Here is a 20,656-nt window from a genome sequence, read left to right as displayed (position 1 = left end):
TCAAGCACACTGCCACGATTTATTGTTTCCATTAGAAAAGTATCTAGTAATCTGAAAATGGATCTAGAAACCATTGTTCTAGATACCACGCTTGACACATAATAAAAAGAAAGCTCATGCCCTGCAGAGGTTACAGCGAGAGCAGATTAAGTGAGTTCTAAAGATACCCGTTGAGAGAGTTGTGCAGGTTTTTTCAGGTCTCCTAGACACGTTGCACCAGCACAAACAAACCTGCCAGAGCGCTTCCTAAAAGCCAGCACGCAAACAGACAGGTCCAGACAAAAAGGCTGAAGCCTGAACCTACCTTGAAACCCTTTGCTTGCTTCTAACAAGCCCTCCTGATTGTGAACGACCTCGGAGTTCTCCGCAGAAGCAACGACCGCACCTCACAGAAACACAGCATCTCTCCTGAGCGAGCCCACAGCAGGAACAGCAGCACACACAAAGGTGATGGGTTTCTTCACAGGCAGACACACGTACCCATGGCACGCCGCCTCTCCGCGCTACCTGTCTCGTCTTGTTTTAGCCGTTTCTGGCGAGCAGGCAGGGTACTGGAGCATGCAGAAATCTTGCTTTTTGAAGCACCCTGAAAGCAGGCTCATATTTTTCAGTACCTAAGTGGCCCAGAAGAACTTACGAGGGAGCAAGAAGCAGATAGGTAGTGTAATAGACACAGCTATGGGTGAACCTCAGTTTCATGCTTCTTGGGCTTCCCAGAGACTTACAAGAACCAAGAAACACTAGAAGATGGGACCGAAACTGCCTCTTTCTTGCTCATTCTTCAGTGCCAGATCACATCAGGATATAAGATACCTGAGGACTACTTGTTGTTTGCAGACTGCTGGAAGACAGAGGCGTAATCACCGATTGGTGAGTCATAACCACACAATCGCATAGGGGTGATGACACAAACTTGTGAGGACACAGAGGGTGATATAGCTTAAAGATGCCTTCTCCCCCTTTCTATTTTCAGATAAAAAAAGCAAAATATCAGGACAAGAGGCTCCACTGTTGCAAAGCAGTATCGCTCCATTGCTTTTGTCGAAGCTGAGCAGATTTACACTTGCTGAGGTTATAGCCCATTCTGTTTGTAAAAAGTCGTTCTGCCTGGACAGATTCCTCCTTCCTTTCTCTAAACTTGAATTTAATTCTAGGAAAATATCTGGCCTGTCTGAGGCCTCTGAAAGACGGAACCCTCTTTTCTAAACATGGGACGTGCAGTGCCACATCAACAGCAGTGCAAATGCCACTGCAAGAAGGTAGTTCAGTCTACTAACTACTCTGCTAACTCAGCCCGTGGTGTCTCCAGCTGGGCTGGCAACAAACTCCTCCAGCTACCCACCAGGCACCAGTGCAGCTTCTTTGCCCTACGGCAAACCTCAAGGCAGGCCAAGAGAAATGCACAGCTCTCTAGAAATCCTGCAGTGCTACTAACTACTGCAAGCCTTGCTTGAGAGGAGAGGAAGGCTAGTCAAACACTGGGCCCACCGGGATGTGGAGCAATAAAAAAGAAATGGAGGGAATCTCAGAAGATCCTTTCTGCCACAGTAATACTGCCAAAACAAAATCTGCAGTGGGGTTGAAAAGCTGTTCCATCATTCCCATGCCTTCAGTTTTTCCTGATTGTCCTCACCAAACTGTATGTAGCTTGCAGGTGGGAGGCCATAACTCATGGACATGCTTATCCCGTCATGACTTTTTGTAACAGCACTCTAAATTCAGTCTGGGAAGGTATGTCACTGATTTTTATAGGTGCTGTGACCCAAAACAATAACTCCTTGGTATTGTCATTCTCTCTCTAACCTCTGCAAGAGGGGAGTCATAGACAAGGCGTGAGCTTAGCTCTCCACTGTGTGACATACAAACTTATGCCAAGAGCTTAGTTAGCAACTGAACTTGTTCATCAGCTATAGATCAAGACTGTCCCCAACATTTTTGAAACCTTAATCTTTTTTAGGGTTATTTCTAGCAGAAACACACAGACAACGGCCAAGTTGAACTATTCTTTCTTTCCGCCTAAAAAAACCCAAAAGAACACAAGAAGTTCTTCTTGTGATCATCAAAATCATCAGCAAAGAAAGTAACAGTATTTTTTTAGCTTCATAAGGATACATACTTGAATATATCCAGATATATATCATATATTTTTAATATACTGAAGGGTATATCAATTCTCAGCAGTCACAGAGGGTAGATTAGTGATGTCAGTTGCTTTCATTGTTCTGAGCTTCCTGTTGCTTTGCCACATCTACAAGTTCACCTGACTTTTAATTATGCAGATTGCTTCCTGGTTCTTTTCATGGCTTTCGAGCTCTCCCTGCACTCAGCTAGTCCATTTTCCTGGATGCATACTTTCTCTGTGTAACTGAAACTTTGTTGAAGTGTTTGGAAGGAAGACTGTATCACTGTGCTCTCCTTAACACTGTCTCTGAGAGTGTACTGAGAAAAGCAGTTTTGCCTCCCCACAGTACTGTATTCTTCATAATTTTTTAATTTAGTCCTCCTGCAGATACACCAGACTTTAGAAACCTGCAAGTTCTTTTCCCATACTGGGATGTTTTTCTCACTTGTCTCCCCCTGAGCTTAGAGGATGAGTAGTGTCCTGGAAGAAAACAAACCAATACGCAATCGACTTTTAAAATTTTGAGTTTTCTAGAGAACGCAAATTGTTTCCTTTTAGTGTCTGACAATGTAACACAAGTAACTTGCCATGGCAACCAGCTTATGAAACAGAAAAAAAATTATCATCACAAGGTGCTTTGTTGCTATAGCGAGGAAAGAAGCTGAGACCTTATCCTTTTTGTTCACTGGTGGTCTACGCATCATCTAGGTAGCACAACCTGTCAGTAGAAGTTTATGTTAGATTCGGTGCAAGTCAGCCGCCTCATGGGTCTATCTGATACTTGGATGAAAACTGAAGTGCAGTCAGAAGGGAAGAAGGAAGTGTTCAGAAGAATTGAAACAAGGCTGAATTCTCAGAAATACAAGACCAAATCCATTTCCGCAGCAAGCTGACGCAACTCTGCAGATGCCAGTAAGGGATGAACCAATTTCTTCTGAAATTAATTTGGCTTCCATTCTCTGACAGTCTCCATTCTTCCCCACTCCTTCCTTTTTTTTTTTTTTTGAGTGGAATAAATCTCTGCAGATCTGAGAGTATTTTGGAGTTACCTGGGACAGAGGATGAAACAGGATCACAGAGTCTGACTTCAAACCCATTCTCATTACCAGGATGACTTCTGGGAAGGGCAGACTCATTGCTACGCAGCTTACTTGTGTTAGTGAGAGAATTTAGAAATGCCAAAGGGAATTGGCTAAGGGCAGAGAGGGGAAACCCTCATAATTATCTCTGTGGGAGGAAATCAAAACTGAGCTTGGGTAGCTCAGAGGAGGACAATTTTGAAAACTGTTATGTGTGGAGGTAGTCACAGAAGCCAGTGGAACTACCCTGTGCTTAAGATGGACTCATCTGTAAATCTGGAGTGGCTCTAGGGTATACACAAAATGTTTACTTTACCCCTGAACTGGAAAGGATCCCTTCTGCGGGATACTCTTGAGAAGTGAAAGAAAAAGTGAAAGTTTCTTAATCCCTGATATGAGCTACATGTAACACAGCTCCAACCGTGTTACTTTTAAAACACTCCCTCCCAGTTAAAGTTTAGGTGGTTGATGTAGTAGTACCAGGCTTGAGAAACAGTGGCCAGACTTCTGAGCTACCTGGGGGCTTAGCTGAATTTATAGGTAAAATTATTGTGACTCATGGACAATCCTCTTCTAGCTTCCTGGTGAGGCTGTAGAGAAAGTACTGTGAGATCACAAGCCCAGTAGCATGACTTGGAAAGCAGCCTTTGGGAGAAGCTCTTAATGTATCAGATAAATCTGTGTGGAAATGCAAGGCTAGAGCTTACTCCCGACAACGAATCGTTATGCTGTGAGCAACTGACTTTAAAAAGACTATGGGGAAAATCTGAGTCTTCTGCCACACAAAGAAACCATGAGATAAATGAAAGTCATCTCATAGAAACCATGCTAAAACTATTCAACACTATAATTTAACGGTCTCCTAGAGGCTGGGAAAAGTCTATGGGCTAATCCTTACTGCAGATAGCACCAAGAGAGACATAGCCACAAGAGACAGCTGTGAAATTCTGCAAGCACATTCCATCGCCCCAAGGGCCTGGGACTCTCGGAGATACCTAAGACTTGGAAGCAGAAGTGCAACTGAGAGACCATACAGGAGAAAAAAGAAGCCCACTCAGTCCTGGTTTCAAAGGGTTTTTGAAGACCCGCAGTAATTAATTAACAAAACAAACTCCCAAATTAATTAATCAACTCTCAATCAGTCAACAAAATCTTCCTCTATATCAACTTCAGAAACATCACCTTGATTCAGATGACCCCACCAGTGAGTGGACCCAACCAGAGAGTGGAACCACTTTGTTTTTAATCCCAAAAATAATGGCATGAAGCTTGGATTAAATTCTTCTAAATAGAATGCTCAGCCCTCTTTGGACCAAACCATTTGAAACATTGCAGAAGATTCTGGGTGGGCAGAGAAAAATCATCAGTCCTGGAGAGTTATCTGATCCAGCACAGGATCTTTTTCATCATGGATTTCCTTTTTGAAATAAGCAAGAAAACGAGGCAGTGCCTTGCCAGGTGCCTGGCCCAAGCTCCACCAAAACTAGAGAGAGGAAAGATTCCTGTTGACTGAAATGAATTCTGCTACCAGTTGGATTTGATCAATTATGAACTGAAAATAGAAACTTGCAGAGACGAGATGCTCTGGAATCGCAGAAGGGAAAGGCTTTGTAATCAGAGCTTGGAAGTGGAAGGAGGTCTGTGTTCCACAGTTTAAAAATACAGACAACTGCTGATTCCTTTTTTCTATTAAAAAAACCCCAACCCAAACACACACAAGAAGAAAGACGTAATTCAAAGACCAGTCATTTCCCCTGAGTCAGCCCCCTTGTAGAGACACTGTAGGAATGAACAACAATCGCATCTCCCTGTCCGTGATACGCAGTAGCAAAGCCCCCATCTGAGCGGAGGGTGGGATGTTTGGACTTTGCTGATTTTGCGGGGGGCGCGAGAGATGAGGTATAGGTTAGATCTCTGAGGCTGTATTTACAAGCAGTGTCTCTTTCTACCAATGCCTGCTAGTTTCAGTCTGATCTGAAATCTGACACTCTACAGATAAAGTGTCCTGCTTGTTCTTGTGGGTGTTTGCTTAGGTCCCCAACAAATGTTCTTTTTGACTTTTCTTGCTTCTTCCCAGGAGCTATAGCTCACGTGGTGAGTCTAGAGCCTGAGTTACTTAGAAATGACACTGATTCCTTCATTAAATGCCCCTACCTGACCAAGAGTGACCAGGCTTGGTAAGGTCCCATGTTTCCTTGCACTCTCTGCTGAGCCTGCCAGCGTAGATTAGCGAGGGTCACGTAGGGTGGGAGGTCTGGTAGTGCAGAAGTCTGCAAGTTGGGAGCCACACTGATTTCCCTGGCAGTGGTTTGCTGGCATAAGTACAGGAGCTTTTGTTAGCTGTCAGCTTGAATTGAACATCAGTCATTCCCTTGGAGCCTGATCCTCAGATCACTGCACTCTGAGAGAGGCTTTTGCCTTTGTCTTCATACAGCAGTAACTCAGGTCTTTGCAAGTTGAAAGCCTTATTTTTTGTTAACAAACCCTCATGATATTTAGGCCCCATGTGATTTTCATTTTCAAACTCCACAGAAAAGCTTGAACACTTTGCAGCTTCCACGCTACCAGTTTCTTTATGGGACAGTTTGGACCACTTACCATTCTCTGGGTCATCTGTGTCACTTTTGCTGGCAGGAGACATATTTCCAAGAGTGGAAGCCGGATGAGTTGCTAAGGGATGTCTTGTGCTCTGTGTCATTTCTGCATTCACTGATGTGCAACAGATTTATCTGTGTAATTCAAGGCCTCTCTGTACCAGATGAGTTTGTACTGAAATCTCAGACTATCCCACATGTCCTCCTGGAGGAGACACCAAGATTATTCTTACTCTTTTTAGAAGAATCTTCTTACTTCTTCATCAGCTAATGCTGATTTGCTTCTCCTCAGCATCGAGGAACAATTGCTAACTACATGTGTTTCTCGCAGAAATTTCAAAGCAGTGTTGTGCAGCATGATTCAGGCATGCACACATGGTAGAACTAGATAGAATTAAAGACATTGGTGTTTATCCAGTTAAACTACTGGTTTCTTTTCCTTGGACTACTTTTTAATGAACTGGCCGCGCATTGTCTCTATCCCTGTCACACAGCCCTCCTTTTCATCATCAAACTCAAGCTGCTGAGCCTTTTCCTCTCTTCTGTCAAGTCCTTCACTAAATTCTGGTTTTCCTTCTGTAAGGAGCTGCCCTGAACCTTCGTTCCCACCTTTGTGAGCAAGTAAAGCTGATGCAGAGCAGCACTCACATAAAATGTAGCTGCCCTGTCGACCGGACAGGAGGATGGAATCCAGCCTTCCCACCACCTGTCTGCTTCTTGGTGCTCTTGAGTCTCCAGTGTACGCTCTACTCCTTAGTAAAACTTGCTTTTCTGATCCCTTTCCATTACAGACAGCTGTTTTCCTCTGTGGCAGCCTCTTCCTGATGCTGTTGTGGAGCATTTCCAGCTCCTCCTTCATCCCTTTCAGTGATTACCTAAAATCTTCACTTCTGCAGTAACAAAGTCCATTGGCGACCTCAGCCTTCATGTTATTTATAGCAAAGGTAGACTCTCCTGCAGCGCAGCCACTTGCCATCAGAGCTAGAAATCCTGAGTTACACAGCTCCCCGTGAGCTTATGGTGGTAGCAGTATCCCCATATCAAGTGAGATTCAGGCTAGATCTGTGTCACTGTCCTACCTAGGCTGTCCTAAGAGCCCCCTCATAATAGTGAGGGCACAGTCCTCCCATGCAATCGCCTTCAAGGGCAGCACAGGCCTAGAAATCACTCCTTCAGTCAGAGAGGTGGCGTAGCTGAGCTCTCCAGATTACTTCCACACCTATTTCACGCAGACTCTCTTTTTGCTCACAGTTCCCCCCTGAAAGGCAGAGAGGACCTGCAGTCGCTTGCATCTTGCAGGACTGGTGCAGGGCCATGGCATGTTTCTAGGTAACTCTTCAGGCAGGTGTTCATGAACTCAGCAGTGATGTGTGTGTGTGCAAATCAGTCAGATCCTGTCTAATGGCTTTCAGGGGGCCAACACTAAACATTTCTGAAGTCAGACCTCCCGCAAGATTCTTGAGCTGAGATGTCCAAATCAGCATGTTGCAAATTTCTTCTCTGGTCTCAGATTCTTGGCTTTGCCTTTTCCACTTGTAGTCAGCAGGCTTCACTTGGGGCAATACTGAGACTAACATACCAAAACTCCGATCAGAAATGTTACATGAATCGAGTGATTGATGGAATTTCAGCCATTGACTATGAAAACATGAGTAAGCTAATGTTAATCTACAGATGTTGTATTAACACTGAGTGATTTCCCAGTCCTCATTAGCAATACACTTTGACAAGTGTAGAAGGTGTTAGCTGTAGTCTCCCTTCAGTAAGCTGTTTAATCATCAGAGCTTACTGGCAGTGGGATTTGGGAGAATTACACGATCACAAAGTGAATTAAAAGTAATACAGTACCCTCCCTCTAGCTTCTCTGGGATAGTGCACAGGGAATGGGTTCAGAGCTGCTCTGTGCCCCCATTTAAGCAGCACTGGTGTGCTCCAGTGAGGACTAAGCAGGAAGCTGCTGCCTCCTTAGTCAAGATCTTCCTCGGTTTTGGGAGCACACTTATACCAGCTTTCCTGCAGTGATCAGCACATGCCAATGAACTTGTTATAGCATGTTCAGCAGCACGTTCTTGCTGGCCTACTGAGGTCTGATCCAAAGCTTCTGCAGGTACAGGGAAGATTCGTGGACTTCTTCAGTGGCCTTTGGACTACGCTGTGGAGGTAAAAATACAACAGTAATAGATACATGGGTGAGAGGACTCTACATCACCGCCACATTTCACTCTGAAAAGATGGCAAAAGAGATTCTGCAGCCCAACCCTGTGCATCCCAGAGCAGTAAAATCACCACGAATCCAACTTAATAAGTAATTTTGAAATCACTTTCTGGTTTGTGAATCATCTGCATCCCAGCCTTTCTGAGGATCTTGGGTAATGAGACGAGAACAGTACAGCTTCTGTGGTCATCTCTACCTGCTCACAGGGCTGCCAGCCTGCTCTGGCCCTGATTTCCAGCTGCTCTTTTAAAATGCTCTCTGCCACGGAGCAGTTCCTCATCTAGAGATCTCAGACATGAAGTAATCCTCCTAGCTTTTCTAGAAAAAAGCCGACTACCATTAAACCTGTTTTACAGGTGGGTAGGCTGAGCTCCAGTCTGCCTGAGATCACAAAGTGTTATTTAGGGCCAAACTGCCTGGGCTGGCACATTCCCACAGCAGGGATGACCGCCTCGGAGGAATATGAACCTCTTTGTCAGAGGAAGAGAGTGCCCAGGCAGAGGGGAGGGCTGGCCACACAGACTCTGTTTACGTACATGCTTCACACATGACTACGAAGCAAATAAACCTTGCTGGCTGCGTGGCTCGAATCCAGGTGTCCCTCTGATGAAGATGCAAGCGTAGGTTAAACCGAAATGCCGTGCTCGGCCCTTTGTGCTGAGCCATCCGGCAGGTGGGAATGTAAAACTCTGCCTGATTGCTTATGCCTGAGTCACCTCCTTTAGCATTTGTTATTGCCTAGCGTGTTAGCATGCTGCCTGCTGGATAATAAATGACTTCATTCACTGCGGCAGTGAGGACACTATTAAAAATTAACCCTAGCAAATGGTCCTGCATATTTTTTTCAGTCGGAGCCAGACAAGGGGGAAGAGGAGAGCAGTGCTGTTGAAATCTGATTTGCAGAAAAGGCAAGCGGTGAGTTTTTATTAATGGGGGTGGTTCACGCTTCAGTTTAATCACTGCAGTTGTTGGCAATCGATGATCAAAATTCAGAGGGCTTAAGGCACTTGGTAAAGTTAAAAGCAGTGCAAGTAGAGAAGACTCAATAGGCATATTGCAGAGGAGGTCAAAGAATGGGATAAATGAGATTACTATGCTGACATGTAATTTATGACCTGTTTGCAGAAATAAATGAATTTAGCACATGGATGTTATTACCACATATAAGGAATGTGGTCTGTAGATGAAAAACTCTTCAGTCTTGGTTCATGTATTGCACCCTTTTCTCACACTATCACACTTACAACCATACCCTATCTATAGCAGCATGCAGAGTATATTTACAGAAATGAAGGGTTTGCATTAAATATCTGAGGAAATAGATCAGCTGACAGACAGATCCCTCATTTTCTTGGCTTCTCTTGCCTCCAGCACCCACACAGTATCCATCAAATTGTCTCAAGTCAAACCCTCACAGGCTGCATTTGAAGCTCGGGCAAGGAGCCAGGCAGGCTTAGCAAGCAGAGACCTTTCTGTCCGCACGCACTTCCCACCGTCTGTACACTGCAGCCCAGAGCAGGGGAGCTCAGCTTTAGGCTCAACAAAAATACCTTCTTCCTCCCTTTGCATCGCTCCAAGAAAGGGGATTTGATCTGAAGCCTGCTGATGCTCATATTAATGATCCCGTTGTTGACACAAAAACTGCACCTTGTTCTGAGACGTCATTCAGCTGGCTGTGGTACAGCAGCGAGCAGCACGCTCCATCCCGAGCCCACGGTTCCTCAGGGTTGTCCCAGACCCTTGAGCAGCTCCTTCCATAGAGGGTTGATGCCCGTAGATAGTCTAGATGGTACATAAGCTGTAATGCCAGGTGCAGGGACTATGCAAGCAGATCCACCCTCTGGCTGGCATGCTTTTTTCCAGAAGCATATCGTAGCTGTTGATTTCACAAGCTGTACTGCGATCTGATGGCACCTATCAAAGGGCCAAGCTGAGGTCTGCATGTTTATACCGAGTCACCTGCCCCTCTCCATGTGGCTGAGGTATTTTAAAATGTCAGGCTTAAGTAGATATTATGCTGCAGCAGGGAAGATGATATAAAGTTCCTGCATAAACAGCGTTACGAATTTGCTGGATGAAAGACGCTCTCAGATGTTGCTATGTCCAAGCTGGAGATGTTTCCTTCTCCAAGATCTTTCCTTCCCTGTGGCATTTCAAGGGCCATGGTTGACATATTCCTCAGATTAATTCCTGCTTTTTATTTATTGTCTCTCCTTTATCTCTCCATTCAGACAGAGCATTGTCATTAGACGTAGTCCCTGGCTATCCTGATCTGCTATCCAAGTCCCCAAGCACCCTGGTCCTGCCCATTGCATCGACAGTGAACGTGCCTCCAGAACAAGCAGCCCTGGCTCCCACGTTGCTGGGGCTTGGCCATGCACCATGGCACACAGCAGGAAGCCTGCCAGACTTGTCAGCAAGGTAGGGTGGTCCCAGGGACCTCTGTTTCTCAGCAGCTGTTTGCCTAATATCTTGATTAAAACCCAGGCATATCAGAAAGTTGTGCTTGCAAGTACTAGGATACTCCCTGAACATATTTCCTAGAGAGCTGCTGTATAAATGATGAGGAAGCAATTCAAGCGTGCGATCACAAACAAGAAGGCGTGTGGCGTGGTACAGGACCTGCCCTTGCTGGGATGTTGACTCTGTGACAAACATAGTGTTTCACTCTATGATTTAAGATCCTGCACTCATTGCATGCAGCAGGCAACAGTTTCACTGAACTATTGCTGCAGCCAAGTATGATGCTGGAACAAGGATTTTATTTTAATGATCACTGACCAGGAGTTATCACAATGGTTGTCAGTCGACACAACAACATTTTATAAATATGGTCTTCGTGGAGGTCGTATTTTTTGAAAGCCGTATAGCTTAAAGTTAGTTTGGCACCTCTTTGTAGGCTGGATGTGATCTGAAATCACTTCCTTGAACTTCAGTAGGTTTGGGATCACACCCATGATTTGGTTATTTATTTATTTATTTGTTTGTTTGTTTCTCCCCGGTCTTTATATTTCATTCTCCAAGTTGCCAAGGGCTGGACATGCTGTGAGGCAAGTATCTCAAAGGAGAAAGAAGTGTCCTGTGCAAACAGCTGTAGGTATATGTCCAGCTGCTCAATTCTCTAGAAAAGAAAGTTGTGAAGTGCACCTGGAAAATCCACCCTCCACAGACCACGAGCTAGCTGGTAAACACTGAATACATAGTTGAGTGCTGCACACTTTTGTTTCCACTGACTTTTAAAGAGATTGAGAAGGAAATGTATTTTTTTAACACTCATTTAACTTATACCCTAATCTGTAACGCAGAGAGTAATCCACTGATAACTTAGAAATTAGCCAGCTGCCACTGTTTGGTACCCAAGATTACTGCCAGAGGTCTGTTAATGAACATCTCTGTGTTAGCACAGCTGCAGCACAGCACAGGGAGTGACCAGCATAGGGCAGGACAGGGGGGGCTTGTGTGTGCCCCAAGGAAGACAGGTTCTGGCAGTGGTGATGTGATGGGAGTTGTTAGAAGGACACACATTTCACCACGCTGCTTGGTATTAATTTAGACATATCTGTCTACATTGGCCTCCACTACAAAATAGCAAGAGCCAAACACTGCGCAGAGTTGTGTTAGTGTAATGCTAACGCAATGCACAAACTTCTGCTCATCTCATTACGGCTGTACTTTTGAATTAATTGAGTCTCCGTATCCCATCATATTAGAAAAGGCCACGTGCAAATCCAGCACTGGTTTTGCTCTGTTGATGTTTTCCAAAAATTCGGATCCAAATTGAAACAGAGATTGCCAAAGGTCCATCTCCATTGCTAACAATGGTGGGCAAGTCTGGGAATGCAAGGTCTTTACTCAGACTGTAGGAAGTGAATGGAGATGAGTCACAGTACTACAGGAGCATCATGACTCCTACAGATAACAGTCATTTGTGGTCATGAGAGGATTCCCATCCTGTATTTCTGTCTTCTGCACAAGGGATTTGCTCAGACAAATGCACACCACTCAGCTCAGGCACTAGGAGTTTCTATTAAACCAGGATCTCTTCTAACGTATTTCAAGAAAAGAGGGTAGTGGGATGGAGTGCTTAGCCAGAAGTGCAAGCATGCAGTGATAAAGTGCAGGTTTTCATGGCCAAAGAGCTGACCTGCAAGCATGGCTGGAGTCCCTTGTAGCAGACAACATGTGTTCACCACCACATGCTGTCACCAACCTGACAGATCCAGCCTTGAAAACAAGCTGTCAAGGAAGGCGCTTGAGGTAGATGTGAGATTTGTGTGGACTGGGATGTGTTTTATGGTTTTCAATACTCTGAAACACTACCCGAGTCTTGGTCTCACCCAGTATGCTAAGTTAGGTAACAGCTGAATTTTACTGAAACTTCTAGACAGTGCATAAAAAGTAGAGAGGTGTACCAATAACCCATCTTCTCTCATCACTAGTCTAACTTAGCTGCTGGAATAACAAAGGACACAGTCGTTTTTCTAAACGTGCATTATGCAAAATCAGAGCCAGGGCTGTAAGGAGAGTATTTGGGAATCAGGTCTCTCCTGTCATTTTGAGGACAGGGAAACATCCTTCCCTCTCTGTGAGGATAGGATTCCTTCTAGTAGTCTAGAGGAAGTGACACATGACCATGACCCAAATACACACGAATCCCAGGGCTTTCCAGAGAGGCTATCCATGGAAAAGGCAACCTGAGCCCCTTAAATTCTAGGGAAAATCCCAGTGCGGGATGGCGGCGTGTTGCATCACTTTTCATTGCTGTGTAGTATTTGCTGGACTCGAATCCAGGCTGTGTGCAGCAGAATCAGGTATGTAGGGTCTTGGGTTCCTTTGACAGAGCAGATAGGACCATTTTTGCCTTTGCTCAGCTCGTTTGCTGATGCTGAGCCAGAAGCAGGCTCAAATCACCTGGTAGACTATGGAGCTGAAACACCCCTGGGAGCACTGGGAATGAGCAAGGCACTTGAGGCAAAGGAAGAACTTTGGCTCTTAGCATGTTAGGACAGAGAGCCATGTCTTCTAGGCCAGATGCTGGCCCTAGGATTACATCAGCGTGCACGGGGATGCACTGGGTATGAACTGCCTGGCCACTTCTCTACCTCCTGACCTCCTCCCTCCGCTACTGCAGTCTGTGCCCCAGACACTTTATTTCCTCCCCTGTAGGACAGGGATTTGTGAAGGACTTTTGCCAGGGCTGTTGTCTATAGCGTGGCTCGCGGCGGTGCTGTTGCTGTGGTGGCTGAAAGCCTTGGTGTACATGAGCTGCATTCAGAGTAAGCTTTGAACTGTGCAAAGTGCATGCAAACCAGTGGTGTAACGGCATGCAAACTGGTGCTTTGCCCTGATTAATTTTTTTAAAAGCCCCAACTTCTCCACTGCTTCACACCATATATCATCACGTACACTAATGGGAAGTGAAAATAAATCGACACCTTTCCAATTTGGTAACATTTTGTGGTGGCTTTGCATTGGCACAAAAAGCAAGTACACATTGCAAAGCTGCTGGTTCCCCTGCCTGAAGACAGCCAGATGAATTTCACAGCTAATGCCTCCTTGGCAAAACAGACCTAAAAACGCAGTGAGGTCACAGGTTTCTGTACACTGCAAAGAAGTACTGATGCTCCTGAAAAACTACGGTGGAACAGTCATTGACCTTAACTCCTTTCCAACACCAATTAATTTTTCTCTTAGTTTAATGTTAAAAACAAAGTTGTAACTCAATCACTGACCGTGGAATTCATCCCAGAAGAAATGCAAGGACCACCAACAACGTGGACCAGGTGTGAATTATAAATAGCATCAGCAAGAGGCCTTCTGTGTCCCAGTGGGCACAGCCAACACTATTCCTTTTATATTTTTCTTCTAAGCCTACTATTTTTAAGCTCTCTCAGCAGGACCTGCTCTTGCTGAGGATCTCTACCACACCAAGCCCCTAAACTGAATGAAACCCCTATAGCAGTACTACAGTTGTAACAACATTGGGTTTTGTACCTACCAATTCTTTAGTAAAAATGACCATCTGGCAGCTGTAGGGCAGCTTTAGACTTGTCCCATAGAGTGGGCCAGGGTACCACATCCTGGAAGAGCAGATGCGTGCAGATAGTATCCTTGAGTTTTTCAAAACCAGGAAATAGTTTGACCCAAAAGGTCCGAGAAAGGTAGATGGCCTTGAAGAGAGACACAAAACAATAATTGATATTTTATACACAGGCATTTCAAGTTACCATTGATTCATCTTGAGTCAGGAATGATATAAACAAGGGACTGCAAGCATGCTTTTCTGGTTCTCAATATTTTTTCAGATAAGAAAGCTTTTGCTTCCTTTCTCCTGTAAAAATGGGAAGGGAGAGAAATCTTGCATTTATTTATTTATTCATTCATTCATTTATTCACAAGTCTTCATTAAAATTAAGACAGAATTAGGAGATAACCCCTTCTGGAATTAGGAAATCCTGGCTTGGTGGCTCAAATGTTAATAGAGTGCCCTATCTCACCTTTGCTACCTCGTGTCTTTCATCCCAATCGGTCACCTCGGCTGCACGGTAATGCAGTCGCTTCTGGGTAGAATCACTTTGTTGGGAACCAAAACCTGCCTTTCTAAAGCAATAGTACAAAGGAAGGAAAGAGCCCTCTGGTGTGGCATCTGCACTGGCTATTGCTTGAAAGTTAAGTGGGATTCCACCAGAGTTCTTCCCTCCCAGCAGAGCTGGGCTTAAGCTAATGAGATATCCAACACAACTGAAGCCTGCCTTAAGCTTACCTTTTCTCTAAGGGACCCTTCACCATGAGAAGGTGCCATTTGCTGGTTTTATTGCCTTCTAGTACCCTAAAAACATACCCCAAAACTCTACCAAGCCAAGGACGGGGTTCATTTTCCTTGAACGAGCATGCAGCAGTGAGGGGACACAGGTTCTGTCATTCAGGACCTAGCTCAGGACCTCTGGAGCGTGCAGTCACCTTCAGATGCCACACATGGTTTCTGTATGACTTTGGTGACATCGGTAGTTTGGTTTACTTGTTCACAGAAGCAAGGACAAAGAAAAGCTATGATCGCCCATCTTTCAGTGTGAGTTAAAATACTCCATAAAAATTATTAGTGAAAGCTTTTCTAGGTCTAGTTCAGCTTGAAAGATACAGCTTTGTACAAAATGCCATATGTTGCCTGATGAAGCTTTCCTTTCAGATTGCAGTTTATGAATTCACATAAGCCTGTGAAAAGGAGCAAAAACAAATGCCCGGATTCAGTGAGTCAGAGAAGACGTTTTTTTAACTGGGTCCTCTCATTGCCCTTTGTTTTCATGCCAGGTGCAGTGACAGCAAAATAAATTCAATTCACAGACTCCTGTCATCCTCCGGATCTTTGGATCAGTTCTTACTCCCTCCCAGCCTCATTCATCACTTCCAAGGATGAAGTCCTAAACACCTGCCGTGGCTGAAAATGTTCTTACATCATCCTCTGAACACAGTGACTTCAAGCACATGAAATCATGAGGTTAATGCCATAGTCAAGACTTCAAGCAAAGCTCTTTCTGCAGACATGAGCTGATTTTTTTTGAAAATGCCGTGGTAGTTGCTAGTTGTTAACCAATAGAAAAACTACCAAAGGCAGTCAGTGTTCTGCTTCTCATGCAATACAAGAAGATGGGAGAGTTTTCCAGCAGAGCAGCAGTCTGGATGGGGGTGGCAGTACCATAGTATGAATTCCTCACTTAATCTCAGATTAGTTTTTATTTTTGTCTTGTTGTATATAATGGGGATGAATATCCTTGCTCTGTATTATCTACTTGGAATAATAAGCTTCTGGAGACACGTCTTTTACCATGCATGGCATTCATCTGGTAGTGTTAGCTGTATTGTCACCTTTTTGTGTAAAGATTAAGAATAGTTGAAAATCAAACCCAAATGAGGCAAGCCTGAAGATCGTCTAGGTGTGGATTTACAGCTAAAGTAATTCCTGTTCCTCTGCTTTCAATAGAGATGTCTAACACTGTGGTGGTGGTAGGATGGCGAATGAAAACTACGCAGAAATGGAAGTTATCCAGGGAGAAAGCAAAGTTTCAGGAGTTTGATACACTTTACTTTGGGACTGAGTAATTTCTGCCTTGCTGTGCTGAAGGAACATCTTAAACAAAATTGTCACATTTGGAATGATGAGACAGAAATAGAGGACTGCAAATGCATGCCAGTTCTGAAGAAGCTGAGAGGCAAGAGAGAGGAGATGTAGGTTAACACACACCCATCAGTCTGACCCCTGACAGTATGTAACGTTTTAGAAGAAATTTTGACTGCAAGCATAATTAAAAACACGGGAAAATATGGCAAGGGTTTACCAAAAGTGGATTATTCCTACCTCTGGTAAGAGGATGAATCTTCTAGTTGAAAAAAATACTACTATTTTGGGACTTTAGGACAGCCTTCAATACTGCATCCCGAAGGAAATTGGTAGTTCCTCTGGAAAAGGGATTCTCACAAGACAAAAAGGTGATTACATGGCTAGCTAATGGGGAGAAGAAGTCATGCTGCAAGGGGGACTATGAGGCCGAGAGATAGTTTGTAGTGGAGATTCTTATGGACAATACTTATCCTGAATTTCCCTTAGTGCCATTTGGAAAAAACAGAAGCATGCTAACGACATTTGCTAATGATTAAGGGGTGTCATCAGAGGAAGACCAGAAGAAGGGGATGGGGTAACAGGAATAGAATAAAGTGTAGCGGTACACAGTGCAGGGTCACATACTTAAAAAACCTTTTACTACAGTGGGGACTTCCACTCTAGATGTCTTTGTGACTGGGCAGGACAAAGAAAGAGAGGAACCCCATCTTAACAGTCAATGTTTATGAGCAACTAATTTGATATGACCTTGATAACATGACCCCAGGATATACCAGATATTTACAGTACAGAAAGGAGAGTATTTACTCCACCGCACAAGATGTCTGGAGAAAATTATACTGTTCTGGTCACCATCTTCAAGAATGGACAGCTGGAAAAGAAAAACCAGGATGATAAGAAGAATTGTGAGCCTGTCTTTAATGACAGGAGATTTTGAGCTTGGCATGTATGACTTAGCAAAATAAATGTCGAGAGGAGATGTCAGTGGGCCCTATAAATATACCAGGAATGCAAACATCAGAGAGGAACGGTTATCTTAAGCTGAAAAATAATTTGGCAAAAGAACAAGTAGGTATAACTTGGCAATAAATAACTTTACCCTATAAATTAGGAGGTCTGTAATCCTCAGAGAGAGTCTTCGGACAAATCTTTCAGAAGATGGAAGAGACTGACAGGTATCTAAATGACTCCGGTGTAGTTACCTGCAATAGCAGAAAATTGGTTCCTCTGACCAGAAAGTCCCTTCTGGTCCTGTGTTTCTAGGTTGTAGTACAATGGAATTCCTAAATGTTAATAATGCAAGTGGTAACAGCAATTAGCTATTAATCAATAATATTAATTAGTGACTGGGACGACTGGATGTTACTTGTGACTGGATTAAACCAGGAGGACAGATGAATCTCTTCTTTATAAGACCCCAAAGGAAAAGCATGTCCTTCTAGGCTTGGTTTTCAGAGAAAGTTTTACCTGATTCCTGTTTGTTTGGGTAGCACCAATGTAATTAATCCAGACTAACCCATTTTGTGGAGTTCCTGTGACGGTGAGATCAGAATCAGGTCCAACATCTCCGAATAGGTCCAGGGTATGCTAATTGTTAATATTAAGCTTTAAAAATTTTAAACATTTCTTGGCAAAAATGAAACATAACTTTTCTCTTCTATAAAACTTCACGAATGTACAATGTGATTCCTGGATAGAGATCACATCAGCTCCACAATTATTAATTTACAGGTTTCTCACTGACCTTAGCTCAGCTCTGGGAATGATGCCAGCACAATTACAGTAACTCTGAACAGGGCAGACATAAAACTCCTGTACCCACCCTGAAATTGTGCCAGGTTTTTCTTTTGCTCAATGATGGAAAGATGCATTTCTTCTTTGATTAGTTTCAAATAGTTCAGGCTGGGTTGGCCAAAACAAGATTATTTCCAGCAAAAGAATGAAAATAAGTAAACTACCATGCAGATATGTGCATACATGATACATAGATAACCTTCAGGAAGTGTGTCCCAAGAATGGGTGTGGGCAGAACTGAGTCAAGGTGCCTTGAGCTAGTTACCTGGAAGATAAATGGCAGAGTTGGGAATAAAATTCAAGGGGTAGATGCTTGATTTAGTGTTGTTTTCACTGAATCATGCTACCTTCCTGGAACACATCGAGGCCCATTGCCTTCCTTCCTGTGAAGATGGGCAGCTGGACTGCAACGGCACCAGGTGGAGCTGAGTGCGCTCATCCCCTTGGAAAATCAGACCCCTGGTGATTTTCTCTGACGTTAATTGGCCATCAGACCTTCAAGAGGGGAGTCAACACATTTCCTGACCTACGGTCTAAGATAGTATTTTCCAAACCCTAGAGTAAATTTAATGTTGTTGCAGAGGAAATGCTGATGCAGTCCACCAGCAGCGGCTGCTCTCCAACATCCTCACAAAGGTACAGCACATACTGGAGGTGTGAGGGGGTGAGTGGATGCAAGCAGGGTATTCAAAACCCCAGCCTCTTCTAAACGGCAGGCAGGGCTCTGTGTCTTCCCCCCAGACCTCCCACCTTCCTGCCCCCAAGAGAAACACTGTTAAGGGCTGCTCCCCAGAAAACACAGGGTACCATCCTGAAAGTAAACCCCTGAAAAAGCAGTGGGACCACTGAGGGTGTGAGCGCATTTTCCTAGGTGAATCCTATATCTAAAGCATGGAGATGTGGATTCCTCCCAAGTGCAAGTGAGAATGGTAAGAGCAATGTTCTGAATAAATATATTGTGATGAGTCTAAAAGATCAGGTAATGCGTGTGTTCCAACAGGCAAATTTAATTTATGGATAGATAAGTCTGGCTGATTGAATTAACCTGGTTTAATGAATTACTGCCTCTCAGTGGAGCTGTGAAGACTGACTGCACTGTGCTTTAGTCCCTTGCTTTTTTAAATAAATCATATTAAGGGAAAGCAAACACGTTTGGTTTAGAGTGGAAGGGCTATAAGTGTGGTCAGTTAGGATGGCTCTGCAGAGGCACAGCAACCTGTTACACCACAGGAGGTTAATCCCGTACGCTAGCCTGCCCGTGCCCTGCCTGGGCACTTGGCATGGATGACACTGTGATTTTCAGATGTCCCAGAAAATCCCCCCCGCTCCCGAAATTAGTAAGTATTCATTTACTCCTATTGGGGTTGAATAGTGAAAAAGGAATCTGATGATGCCGTGGCAATCTCCAACCAGGGGATGGTAAATGGTGAAAGAATAGAGCATTGCACCAGCATTGCACTCCTGCTCCAAGAGAGATGTTTGATCATGTCACCAACACAAGTTGAACCACATCCATTGCATCCAGATTATGACAAACTTCATTCTGCCATGTCTAATCTTTTGACCACTCTGGACTGAGAATTTAGTCTTTTAATCTGTTTGTTTCTTGTTTGGTTTTTTTGAAATGCAAAACGGTTTGGTGAACCCGGCCTTGTGGTGCATCACAAGTCGTATTTTTTGGTCCTCAGCACTTGAGCCAAAGGAGTGACTGCCCCGGGGACGCTGGTCCCTGCACGTGGGCTGACCGCAGGCCTGGGGGGGGTGTTCGCTACCCGTCAGCCTGCAAAGAAGGTTTCAGATGATGTGGGGAACAGAGGCGCCCCCAAGCCGCCTCCTCCTGTCACCCCGACTCCTGCAGCCGTGTGGTCACCTGCCACCCCAACTCCACACGGGCTCCTGCTGCCGTTCCCTGTCCTTAACGCCGTGTCCACCCCGCTTTCACAGAATCACAGAATCATCTCGGTTGGAAAAGCCCTTGAAGCTCCTCCAGTCCAACCATGAACCTCACCCTGACCGTTCCCAACTCCACCAGATCCCTCAGCGCTGGGTCAACCCGACTCTTCAACCCCTCCAGGGATGGGGACTCCCCCCCTGCCCTGGGCAGCCCATTCCAACGCCCAACAGCCCCTTCTGGAAAGAAATCCTTCCTAAGAGCCAGTCTGACCCTGCCCTGGCGCAGCTTGAGGCCATTCCCTCTTGTCCTGGCGCTTGTTAAAATCGCTTTGCTCCTGCTGTTTCATTTCCACTCCTCCCCTTGCGGGAACCCTCAGCTCTTCCCAGCCAGGAGCCCCGGGCCGGCCGGTGGGGCCGGGCGGGCGCGGGAAACAGCGCCGGGGCGGGAGGGGGCGGAGCCTCGGGGCGGGGGCGGAGCCACAGGGCAGGGGCGGGGCGGCGACCTCTGAGGGCGGATCCCCGGGCCCTGGGGGCGGAGCCTCAGGCCCGGGTCAGGCGGCGAGGCCGCGAGCGGGCGCGGCGGTGGTTGCCAGGCAACGGGCCGTCTCCGCGCAGCCCCGCGCCCCCCGGCTCGGCCCACAGGTAGGAGCCGGCCTCCCCCCGCCAGCAGCCCGGCCCGGGGCAAGGGGTCCTGCTGCTCGTCCGTGGGACGGAGGGAGGGGATAGGTGGTGGGGGTGACAGCCTGCAGGTGGCTTTGTGTGTGTGGTGGGCGTGGGGACTGGCACGAGGGGTGCTTTCCCCTGTGGTACCCAAGATTTGTCGCGTACGTTTAAGGGCATTTA

Source organism: Strix uralensis, chromosome 15 (assembly GCF_047716275.1).
Source record: "Strix uralensis isolate ZFMK-TIS-50842 chromosome 15, bStrUra1, whole genome shotgun sequence".
NCBI classification, from domain to species: Eukaryota; Metazoa; Chordata; class Aves; order Strigiformes; family Strigidae; genus Strix; species Strix uralensis.
The sequence above is the reverse complement of the archived record's forward strand: the minus strand, read 5'-3'. Positions refer to the sequence as shown.